General features: G+C 32.5%; 1 protein-coding gene and 1 pseudogene across 7 annotated transcripts in view; one reads left to right on the top strand and one right to left on the bottom strand.

The window, feature by feature from the left end:
- GMDS (GDP-mannose 4,6-dehydratase) overlaps nucleotides 1–12,069 on the bottom strand; it is a 602,961-nt gene that overhangs the window by 484,796 nt on the left and 106,096 nt on the right. The gene's annotated exons all lie outside the window — the stretch shown is intronic.
- LOC111732960 lies at nucleotides 9,269–9,384 on the top strand (annotated as a pseudogene).

The raw sequence follows: 12,069 nt of genomic DNA on the forward strand, positions 1-12,069 counted from the left end.
GTATTATGATACTGGAAACCTCTGCATCACTCTGGAGTCCCCAATATTTATCAATTTATCCCTCCCCTCCCACATATATACATGCCATCACCATCTATCAAATGAGAACAGCAACAATCGTACTTTTCACAGAAATTCAATTCTTAATGAGATGCTTACAAAGCAGATTATCCTACAAAATACAGAACTTTTCTATAAGAGTCTTAAAAACATAAGAGTACCCACGCCTAATAAATAAATGCTTTAAAGAAATTCCCCTGAGCATACTAGATAATTCAGCAACTTAGAAACTAAAAGTGGTTACATTTTATGCATAATGAAATAGATGTGTTGCTGACAAGATGTCTTAAAAAAATATTTATATATTGACTCATATTTGAAATATGTTAAGAGTATTCTCCTATTTAAAAGAATCCTGTGAAAAAGCCTCTATAAAGGTTGTTGTATATTAGACATTCTCATACCATACCATAGAACTAAGTTCCCTGTTTCAGTCCAATGTTTTGAAACACGTTTTTACTATTCTTGGAAGCGCTTTCACATTTTTCTCAGATGTTGAGTGAGCAACAGGGTAAATAACGTTTCAAAAGGATTTTGAAAGCAGTAAAATCTTAAGTTCCTTGCTAAAAGGGCTGATCCAAAATAAATTAAATCCTGGTGTGACTAAGCTGAGTGTGGTAAATTCTGATTTGTAGTGTGAAAACCTCCAGTTAAGAGATCTATTCAGTGACTCAACATGCACGTTGAAGTCATAAGTAGGGCAGTAGAGTATAAATACGAGACTTAAAAGCATCCTCTGGTATCTGGGTCTGTGTTCACATCTACGAAGTTGGTAGACGAGAGTAGGGTTTCTCAAAGACCTATTGTCAAACTCTGGTGTGCTGCATTAGTTTTGTTAAAGAGAAAGAGTTTCGGGAACTGTGCTTCATGGAAAGCCCAAAGCTGAGGAAGTCCTCAGGAGCAACACTCACAAATGTGCAGAAATTCGGTAAAAAAGAGCGTAAGAAATTGCTGATGTGGATTATACTGGAACCCCTCAGATGCAACACCTAAGATACTGCTGGTGCACTGGGCTTCCAAAGCACCATTGAAACAGTTATGAATCATAAAATTAGACTTGGAGAGGGCCTTAGAGACCAATTAAACCTAATTACTTCACTAGTGAGGAAACCAAAACCTTGCCAATATGGGAAGATTAAAACACAAAAACAATACAGTGCTTTTGCTTGTCCAAGGTTGCCTCAGACAATTTAAGGAGGTTACAGGCTTTCTATCAGAGTAATTATTAACTAACAAGAAAAAAATAGATGATTATTTTCTTAATAATTGGGGAAAATCATTGAAGAGCTAGTGGTTTGGTTTGAAGAGATAATCAGTTTAGTTAACTTCATTAAAATGGATGCAAGAACAACAAAGTATATTACCTTTTTATTTACTAACTCAATTGCTACCAAATATTGGGTCATTTATGTGTTTCCTTCATTAGGAAACCTAAGAGGTGAACAGTATAACCACCACAAAACTTTGATGAACAGGCACACACAATGAACGTGCACATAAGGTGTGTATCACAGAATGGCTTTTTCAGTCACTTGAATTTAGGTTCATTAAAAAAAACTGTGCAGTGCAGAGGAGAGCAGCTGTCCCAACACAAGCAGTTAAAAGAGCTGAAAATATTCCCACGCCAGTTCTCCTGAATCCAGTCTATTTTCTGCTCTTATGTGGATTCAAGGAAACAGAATTACTATTTAAAGAGCATTTACAAAGAAGCTTTTAAAAAGCGTCAAAATAAATTACTTTGAAGTGTTTTTCACTAATAAGCCTCCAGCTTTCCCTTCTTTTCCTATTTGCTGACTATATTTAACTGACTTTACAAGCTGTGGGGAGATTGAGTACACAAGGCAGATTCCAACCGGAGCTATATGCATCAAGTCCCAAGGATTTTTGTTGTCGTAGTTTTTTCTTTCTTTTCTATTTTATTTTTTATTATTTTATTTTATTTATAATTATTTTTATGGTAACACTGCTTAACGAAATCCGATAAGTTTCAGCTGTACATTTTAACAGTAAAGCATATATATATATATATATATATTTACATTGTGTGTTCACCTCTCATAGTTAGATTTCTTTCTGTCACCACATATTTGAACCCTTTTACCCCGTCTAACTACCTCCTCCCCACTCCCTCCTCCTCTCTGGTAACCACTAGTCTATTGTCCATGCCCATGAGTATCTGTTTGTTTGTCTGGCTCATTTGTTGCTTTTAGGTTTATATCCCATCATGTGATTTTCAACATTTTTCTGTCTGTGTTATTTTGCTTAGCATGATTATCACAAGGTACATCCATGTTGTCGCAAATGGCAGTATTTCATCTCTTCCTACGGCTGAGTAATATTCCACTGTATATATTTACCACAGCTTCTTTAGCCAATCATCTATCTTAGGACACTTCAGTTGCTGCCATGTCTTGGCCACAGTGAATAATGCTGCTGTAAACATTGGTGTGCAAATATCTTTTCAGATATGGGTTTTCAAGTCTTTGGGGTAAATATCCAGTAGAGGCATTACTAGATTGTATGGAAGATCCATTCTTAGTTTTTTCAGGAACCTCCATACTGTTTTCCATAGTGGCTGTACCAATTTGCGGTCCCACCAGCAGTGTATGAGGTTCCTTTTTCTCTGCATCCTCTCCAACATTTGTTATTACTTGTTCTGTTGATAACAGCTATTCGAACAGGTGTTAGATGGTATCTCATTGCAGTTTTGCTTTGCGTTTCCCTAAATAAGCGATGTTGAGTATCTTTTCATACATTTCTTGGCCATTTGTATGTCTTCTAGGGAGAAGTTCATATCTGCTTAGTTTTTGATTGGATTGTTTGTTTGTTTTTGTTGTTGTTGCTGTTATTGAGTTGTATGAGTTCTCTGTATATTTTGGATATTAGGCCCTTATCAGGGGCGTTGCTTGCAAATATATTTTCCCATCCAGATGTTTGTCTCTACCTTGTTGAGGGTTTCTTTTGCTGTGCAGAAGCTTTTTAGTTTAATGTAATTCTGTTCGTTTATTTTTGCTTTTACTTCCCTCATCTTTGAGGTCAAATTCATAAAATCCTCTTTAAGTCCAAGGTCCTTGAGTTTAGTTCCTATGTTTTCTTCTATGCATTTTATTGTTTCAAGTCTTATATTCAGGTCTTTAATTATTTTGAGTTAATTTTGGTGTGTGGTGGTACACAACAATCTAGTTTCATTCTTTTGCAGGCGGCTTTCCAGTTTTCCCAGAATGTCTTAAAATTACCTTGTATCCCGAGAACAAGAAATACTTAAAAGCATTTGCTACATACATATGGTGAGCCCTGAAACATTTTTTGTTAATAACAGGTGCTCAAGGCAAACACTGGCATGACACAATATTCTTAACTTTTGTATTTTATTATTTTTGCCAGAAAATGTTCCTTCCATCTAGTACATATTACTAAAGAAGAATAAATAACTTGTCCAATGATTTTCTTTTAGAAACAGATATACAAAGATTAATAGTATTAGGTAGGAACTGACTAGGATGACTATGAAATCAAAACTTCCTACAGAGGTGAAATAAACTACTGATTTCACTGAGTGGGATTCCTCTGGCTCTGAAGTTTACTTCTCCCACTAATACAAAACTATCTCCATGAAATTCTAAGGATATGGATTACACCATCCAATATGGATTACACCATCCAACTGGCTTTATTTTTTATTATGTTGTCCTGTGAGAAAACTACTTACTGCTTTTGGCTTTAGTTTTCTCATCTATAAAATCAGAAATTAATTCTAAAATAATTAGAATTTCTGAAATTATTTCTACTTATAAGGAGCAATTCTTTACTATTAAAATTCACAACAAAAACTAAACAATATTCAATAGATTGTTTCTGCAGACTTTGTAGATACTGGCCATACATATTGAGTCTAATCAATCAGTAAATTTAAAGTACTACATTTAGGAAATATTTTGAAGTGTATCAATACCTCTTTGATTAATTATTACCTGACATCTAATATAAGATTTCTCTTTCCATTCCACAAAAAATTATATTGATCACGGTTTAAAGTTCACAGCTTCTAATTAGTCTGACTATTTAGCAATTTTAAATGTGAATATGATTAGACTGCTTTTACACTGTTAAATTTCCCTTGGAGATGCCTGAATGATTAGTGATATACTGGGATGTGCTGAGACAATATATTTTTAATATTTTGTCTACATGGTAAAACTGGCTTTAAAATACTTAATTTTATTTTAATTGAAGATCCCTAAAGGGAAGTATAATTTTCAAAAATAATTATGTCATGTAAATATGAGTCAGATTCAATTCTGGGTAAATAAAGTTTACAATAAAGTGCAGGATAGCCATATGATCTTGTGCAAGTAAGCTGCATCATTTCTTTGAGACTGTAAAACTAGGAAGATGAATTCTGATGATCAGTATGTGAAATAATGTATAAAAAGCTCTTAGTGTAATCCTTGGTTCACAAAAATCATCAGTATTATTATTACCTGTACAAGTATTTATTATTACCTGTACAAGCATTTATTAAACATTAATAAATAAACCTGTTTTATTTATTAATCTTTGCTATTAAGAGTACATAAAAAACGGCTCTTGATTTCTTAAATGTTATTTACAATATCATTAATCTAAAATTGAATTTTACAAATTTCAATTTCTCACTCTTTAAGAGCGCCTACAACATTTATGCACTTTACTTTTTTCTCTAAATGATTTTGCTGTGTCTTTAACCTCATTCTAAGCAAATGTCAAACATAAAAACACACTAGAAATGGGGGTAAAAAATTTTTTCCTAAGATAAATTAAATATATAACTATAAAATTAAAATGTACTCCTTAAAATATTTATCTTACCAACGGTTTTGAGAAACACTGAACTAAACTGGCATTTGCTAATCTGTGCTATGTTTCCAAATTAAACTTCCTGTCTGGTACAAAGTCCACCATACTTAAAGGATATACATAAGCTTCAATGTCCTAAACATAGTTTTATAACATGAAAATACTGATGTTGTAAAAAAGTACCTAAATCTATATTTTATCTTCTTATAATTTGGCTTTATTTCTTTAAGAATGGTATTTAAATTCCCTTTATTGAACAGAAAACTAAATTCAAGAAATATCTTCCTAAGAAGGCTATTTATAATCCAATTAAATACATTCAAAATGCTTTATTGGTCAATTTGGAAAGTATTTTAAAAGCTAAGAATTGCTTTCTGCTATTAGTGAATGCAAGTAGATGAGAAAGTAGAAGATAAAAATTATCACTTTGCAGATGATGTAATTGTATACCTAAAACACAGGGCTCTATTAAGTTACCTGGTTATAAAATTATTACTCAAAATCAAAAGTTTTCCCATTTAAAAATAATAATATGTAAGAAAATTATACTGTGGCAACTATCCTATTTATACTAGGAACAAAATTTGAATATCTAAAGATAAATTTAACAAGATATTAGTAGAAATCATGTAGACAGCTTTAAACTCTTCAAAGATATACAAACAGAAAGTATTTTAAAATACTGAAAGACAATCCTTGCTCTTGGATTATAAGAGTCAACATAATGAAGATATCCACTGTACCCCAACTAACCTTAAGTTTGATTCAATGCCAGGTTATAAGTTTTTGGACAGAAGGTGACAAAATTATATGCTAGTGTCAAACATGAAAGAATAACCTGGAAATTCTGAAAAAGATTAGTAGGAAGGATGGAATCCTGTTGTGAAAATTATGGACTATGAAAACATAATATACAATACAATCAAAACTAGACTCAGTCCCAAATACATACAGGGATATAGTTAAGATAAAGCACATTTCAACCAATGGAGAAAAGATGTATTATTAAATAAATGATGCTGGGAAGTAGCATTTTTCCTGAAATATAAATTTAGGAAAAAGTAAAAAATAAAACTACAGCCCTACTTCATGTTTTACACCAAAATAAATTTCAAGCACAACAAATAAATGTTAAAAATGAACTCTTAAAAATACTAGAAAAAGTATATATAAATATATTCACAGGGAATATATTAAACAGGACACATAATCCAGATCATAGAGAAAATGACTGATAACTTGACTACAGAAAAATTAAAATTTTCTGTAGAGCCAAAAACATACCAATTAATTAAAAAGCAAACAAGAAAATGGAAAAAAATCTTGTCAATATGACAAAAAGAGCTAATAGCCACATGTACAAAGAACATGTCTAAGAAGAAAAACAAATAGTCTAGTAAGGAAAAAAGGCAGTTATGAACAGGTAATTAACAGAAAACATGTATAAATGCACAATATATATCCACAGATATCGACTCCTACTCAAAATGAAATATAAATCAAAATAAGATATTACGTACATGTGCGTGAACAAGAATGTTTATTCCAGCAAGGAGCTGAATTGTATGAAGAGTATAACATTTATACAAATTGTCAAAGAATATATATTGGTATGTGCACAAAAATATTTCTGAAAAGATGTACACTGAAAGATAAACTCTTGAGGGAAGAATAGAGCACTAGAGATAAATACAATGAGAGCAACTCATTGTATTTGTTTGATTTTTGCCTGTTCATATATTACTTTTGTATAAAAGAAAGTATTTAGTAAGGCTGCTTTGATGTTTTCAATGTTTTCATATGTAAGTATTCTCTATTCTTCCCAAAGACACATACAACTCCAAGTCATAATCATGTTTACTGAAAAGTCTTTTTAAAATATATTTCATGGTAGATTTTAGATATGAAAGTAGAAAAGATTATATAAAGGGAAAATGGTATGTGAATATATATACAGTCATCCTATTTGGGAAATCATTTATCTCTGTTTCAAATATTCTATTCAATACCAAAATAGCATATTAAATTTTCTTTTCTGTTCAGATTGCTGTTAGAAATTTTAATCAACTAATACACAAAAATGTTTGAGAAGCACTCATACTCAAAATTACATTAAAATACTGAGATTAAGATCTACAATTCAAATTTGGGCATATAAAATAGAAAGAAAGGCAGTGACCACAAGTGTACACCAAGTCTTTTTCTAACTTAAATTCAGTAAAAGATTTTTTCCACCTAAACTTAGACAACTCAATTTCCAGATATTCATTGTTTGGTACCACCCCAAACTTCTTCTCTTGACTAATTCTAAGTTTATTGCATTAGACTAATAATTTTAACATAGGAATAAATGTATGCACTGAAATACAATTATATAAATGATCAGAGTAAGAAGGAGCTTCATTTTTCAAAAGATTTATCACTTAAGGATGAGAACATCTGGCCAGACCCAATCCTGTGCTGAATTTTATCTGGTTAAAGGGGAGTTCAATAAAAGCTCCTTATGGAGACGATGCAAAAAAATAAACAAACAAAATAAGTTTACCTCAGACCAAACCAGCCAATTCTAAGAGTACTATAATAGGTTGAACCATATGAAATGTATTTAATAGTTTACCTATAATTTTTTACATATTTCATATATATGGTTCAACCTAATATTAAACCTGGATGAGGCTGATTACTTCAATCAATTCTTTTATAACATTTCATTTTTTTTTCAACTCACAATGTATTTTCAACTCACAAAATATTTTTGAAATATTTTTCCCAAACCAGATGTGAGTCTCTTCCTCAAAGGATGCTTAGCCTCAAGTCCTTCCATAATACTAGCACAAGTACTTAATAAATGTTATCATCTCAAAAAAAGAAATACACTTCTTTAAATGAGGTTTTATATGCCCAATATGATATAACGCAGATGATTAGTCATGAGGTTATGTTATTACCAATTAAAAGTTTATGCATAACCAAGTTTATTTTTACTATTTCCCAGCAATTATATTTAACAGATGAAACAGAAAACGAGATAAAAAGGACAAAAAGAGAATAATTTTTTCTCTTAATTTGACAATTAATAATCAGAAAATTGGTCATTTTCCAAAAATTAAGTAGATTCACAGACTGGCTTTAAAGGTAATTACCATTTAGGTGGATATCTTTTGTGGCTAAATCTTGTGACCAAATATTCAAAATTTATTTTGGACCTCTCATAAACTGTTTTCCCATTAAAAGGAAACATTTGACTTTCTTACCACCAATATATGAGAGCTCAACCTTTCAACCTAATTGCATCTGACTGACAAGAGAAAATTAATGTGTCTCAAGCAGCAGATAAGAAGAACATAATTGTTTTAAAATTTTCAAATTCAGACACCATGTTCACAGGAGCTTTTTATTAATAGAACATGTGGGGATACCATATCTTTAAGATAAATGAAGTACAAAAAGAACAGCCATAATGCCCATTTCCTCTTAAGCAATAGTTTCATCAAGTTATTTTCTCTTTCTGTAGTGGAGAGTAAGAATCAGTGTTTCTGTTGAAAGGTGTTTTTTGATCAGGTTGTAAAGATTTTACAAATGTGAGTTGAAATTTAAGTATGTGAAACCAAATACAAAGACTATAATTTGAAATGATTTAAAAAGATAATTTAAACCAACCTGTTAGCAAAATCAAACAGCCAAAGAGATTCAAGGAAGGTAGGATACTTACAAGTCGTTGTTAAATGTTAAGAAAAATCTAAATAGATGGTACAGTGTTTTCTTCCTTTAAATCTTTTCAGTTGATAACACTTTCTGTCCTAAGGCTTAGAATATTAATTATTCAATATCTTAAAAACTGGTTCCCCCCTATTTGTAAGATGTGTATCATAATTTCAAGGCAAAGTATGAAGGATAAATATTAGGGGCAGAGAAATTTTCGATCACTCGAAAAACATCTTTCAGAGATAATTCAATTACATGTATGTTCCTACTACTGCAAACTTGAAAAAAATGTTTTTACTAAAAACATTATATTCAATTTTTTACTAAGAAAATCTAATAAAGACTTCTAAGCCCTAAAAGGGAAAGGCCCAGGCCTTGCCGTGTCACTCTATAGCATACGCTCAATAAATAAATGAGGTAAATGAGTGAACTAATGAGAATTAGGCATATATACACTGACTCTCACAGTAAACTAAAGTCTTCGGTTTTTCAAAATAGTCTTAAAACACGTTAAAATAGTTGATAACTGTTAAAATAAGACTATTGATATTTTAGTTTAAAAAAAAAATAAGAAAACTTGGACGTGGTTCCATAGTGTAGCATTTGGCACGTCTGCTTTACACACAGAAGGTCCTGGGTTTGTGCCCCAGTGGAGCCACAGTCCATGGTCTATGGCCATGCTACCCTGATCGAGCCCGATGTCTGACCTCGGAAGCTAAGCAGGGTCAGGCCTAGTTAGTACTTGGATGGGAGACCACCTAGGAAGACCAGGTACTGTAGGCATAAATAATAATACTAAAGTAAAAGAAATAAATAAATAAAATTTTAAAAATGAAAATAAATTAAAAAACTTAAAATTTTATAATGTGAACAACAAAGTAAATTACTTTCTTCTTATCCTAAAGTCAGGTAAGAAACACAGAATATGTTTCAAAACATCACTATTAAAAAAAATAAACATATTTGGGGTAGATATTATTTTTGTCTCTGTGCTATTCCGAATGTGCTATTTTCTTAAGATACATCAAATATTAACCCATATAATAGAACATTCTTCAATGTCCTATTAAAATGAGAAGAAAGCTTTAAAAAGCACTCAGGTTTGAAATGAGTGCCAAATGCCACAGCTTTGCGCACATTGCTAAACTTGTAGAAGAGAACATAAAATTATCACCAAATTGTTATTATTAAAGAAAAACACAGAACTAATTCAGATTTTTTTCTCTACTGATGTATATAATAAACTTGTATTCCTTTTTTATTTCAGAGGAATTTAGCTTTTGTGGAAAGTGCGGAAATGAGTGATAAATCCACTAAAAACTCTATTTGTCACACAGTTAAAACACAGATTGTCTTTACAGACTCAATATGTTCCAGGGCAGAGCTTCTCAAACTTTACTGTGCATCCAAATAATGTGACATCTGTTAAAATACGACTTCTGATTCCATGGGGATGGGGCAGGCCCAGAGACAGCATCTCTAACAGGCTCTCGAGGGCCCTGCTCGTCTGTGAACCACACTTACAGCAGCAAGGTTCCAGAGACCTCCCCTAGGACGAGTGCTCAAGTTTTAAGTGCATTCAAATTCTTTTTCTACTTTCTGAATGTAGACATTATGATACGGTAATTTTTGTGGTGCAATAGAGCTATCAGTCTCAAATTCATTTTAAGTGATCCAGGAAACAAGATGAAAACTCTGTGTATGTTTCAGCTCCACTGACCAAGGATGGTGCTGTTGAATACTAAAGATCACCCATCTTATAGCAAATCTCCACACACAGATGTCCTGACCAGATATGCTGGTGTTCATCTTGTTATTGTTATGTGAGTAAATATTTTTGCTGCCAAAAAAAAAAAAAAAAAATCTACAGAGGACAAACTTGCCAAAGAAATTAGGACTTCAGTAATTCGGAAACTGCAAGCCACTACGCATATTGCATCACTCGGAGATGAATGAGAACATTTAAAGAAGTATTTCACCATTAGCCTGTTTTGTGAGAGAGAGCCACGGGGAGGGGAGGAAACAGGAATTTTTAAATTCCTTTATTACCAAATACAATTATGTGTTTCATCCTAAACTAATGCTGGCACTGTTCAGCAGGATTCTTTTGTTCCGCAAAGGTAAAATGAGAAGCAGAACAAATAGACTGTCTATGTTAGCCTTTCTATGTATATTGAAGAGAGGCATCTCTGTTTGGAAATGGGCATTAAAACCTGCCTGTCTGATACAGCTCTGATTCACGACAGTCTCTAGGATGGTAGCTGAAACAAAAACAAACCTCAGCCCCCAAACCACATCAATACCTCCCTCCTCTTTGAAAGCACCATTCTTTCATGTTCAACTCCCACAGTGGCCTTTTCATCACCTTGCTTATTCCAAATTTTATTTTCCCTTCATAGTACTAGCAATATTACACACACACACACACACACACACATTGACTTATATGTATACATAGTGGAAACATAGGCTATCAAAAGGCTATCTCAGTTCACATTCAAATAACTCTCTGAGAGGGAGTCCTTAATTTATAGTAAGAGAACATTTTCTAGAGTATGGTAAGAATAGAATACAAAAGTAAAGCATAAATATGTCCTGTCGCAATTTTTTTTCCAGAAAAATAAATTAGAAGTGTGAAGCTAAATTTCCAATCAACCTCAAATACGTATCATCTAGATGCCAAAATAAAATTATTCTTCCTACATGATAATGCTTCAGATGATCTTAATGTAGGAACTCCCAATCTCAATAAGAATCACAGATCACAATGGTCCCTCCTTAGTAAAAGCCCACTGGATGTCTGCTGACCATGTGATTGATGCTAAGATCATTGCCCTGAATTCTAGGGGGTAAAAAGCAAAGATGAGGGTTTAGCAAAATCCCTTGCAATTACTCCCCCTAACCTTCACTCAAACCAGTACACCCAGATATGGTAACTATAATAGTTTTTCCTTCTACTGGCATAAATGGGGGCTTCCTTCCCTATCCTGCCAGAGATAATGAGGTGGTCCTTCACAAGTCCTTAGTTGTTTGAGACAAATACGGCCACTTATATCAAGAATCTTCAAGGTAACCCTACAGGAAAAGAAATCACTGAAAGTAAGAGTAGGGGGCAGAGAGAAGATCAATAATTATGCGCTCTGGATAAGCAATAACAAAGATAGGTACTTGACCATATTTTTATTTTCCCTCAATATTTTAGAATTTTGACACTTTGCACATTACGGCCAAAATTTCTACCACTTGTTAAGTTAAACCAAGCCCAACTTTGGGGATATATATTAAATGTAGGCCAAAATGTTATTTTAAAACGTTCTTTGTAAGTGCATGTACAAATATGCAGATATGCAGTTTTACAGTCACATTATATTAGCACCATGTATAGGAATGTAAACGAACAAAGAAGCCAACAAAAAATTCTTTGACTACAAATGTAATTTAATCCTTTTACAGTTAATAGGAGGTAAC

Source organism: Pteropus vampyrus, unplaced genomic scaffold (genome assembly GCF_000151845.1).
Source record: "Pteropus vampyrus isolate Shadow unplaced genomic scaffold, Pvam_2.0 Scaffold509, whole genome shotgun sequence".
NCBI classification, from domain to species: domain Eukaryota; kingdom Metazoa; phylum Chordata; class Mammalia; order Chiroptera; family Pteropodidae; genus Pteropus; species Pteropus vampyrus.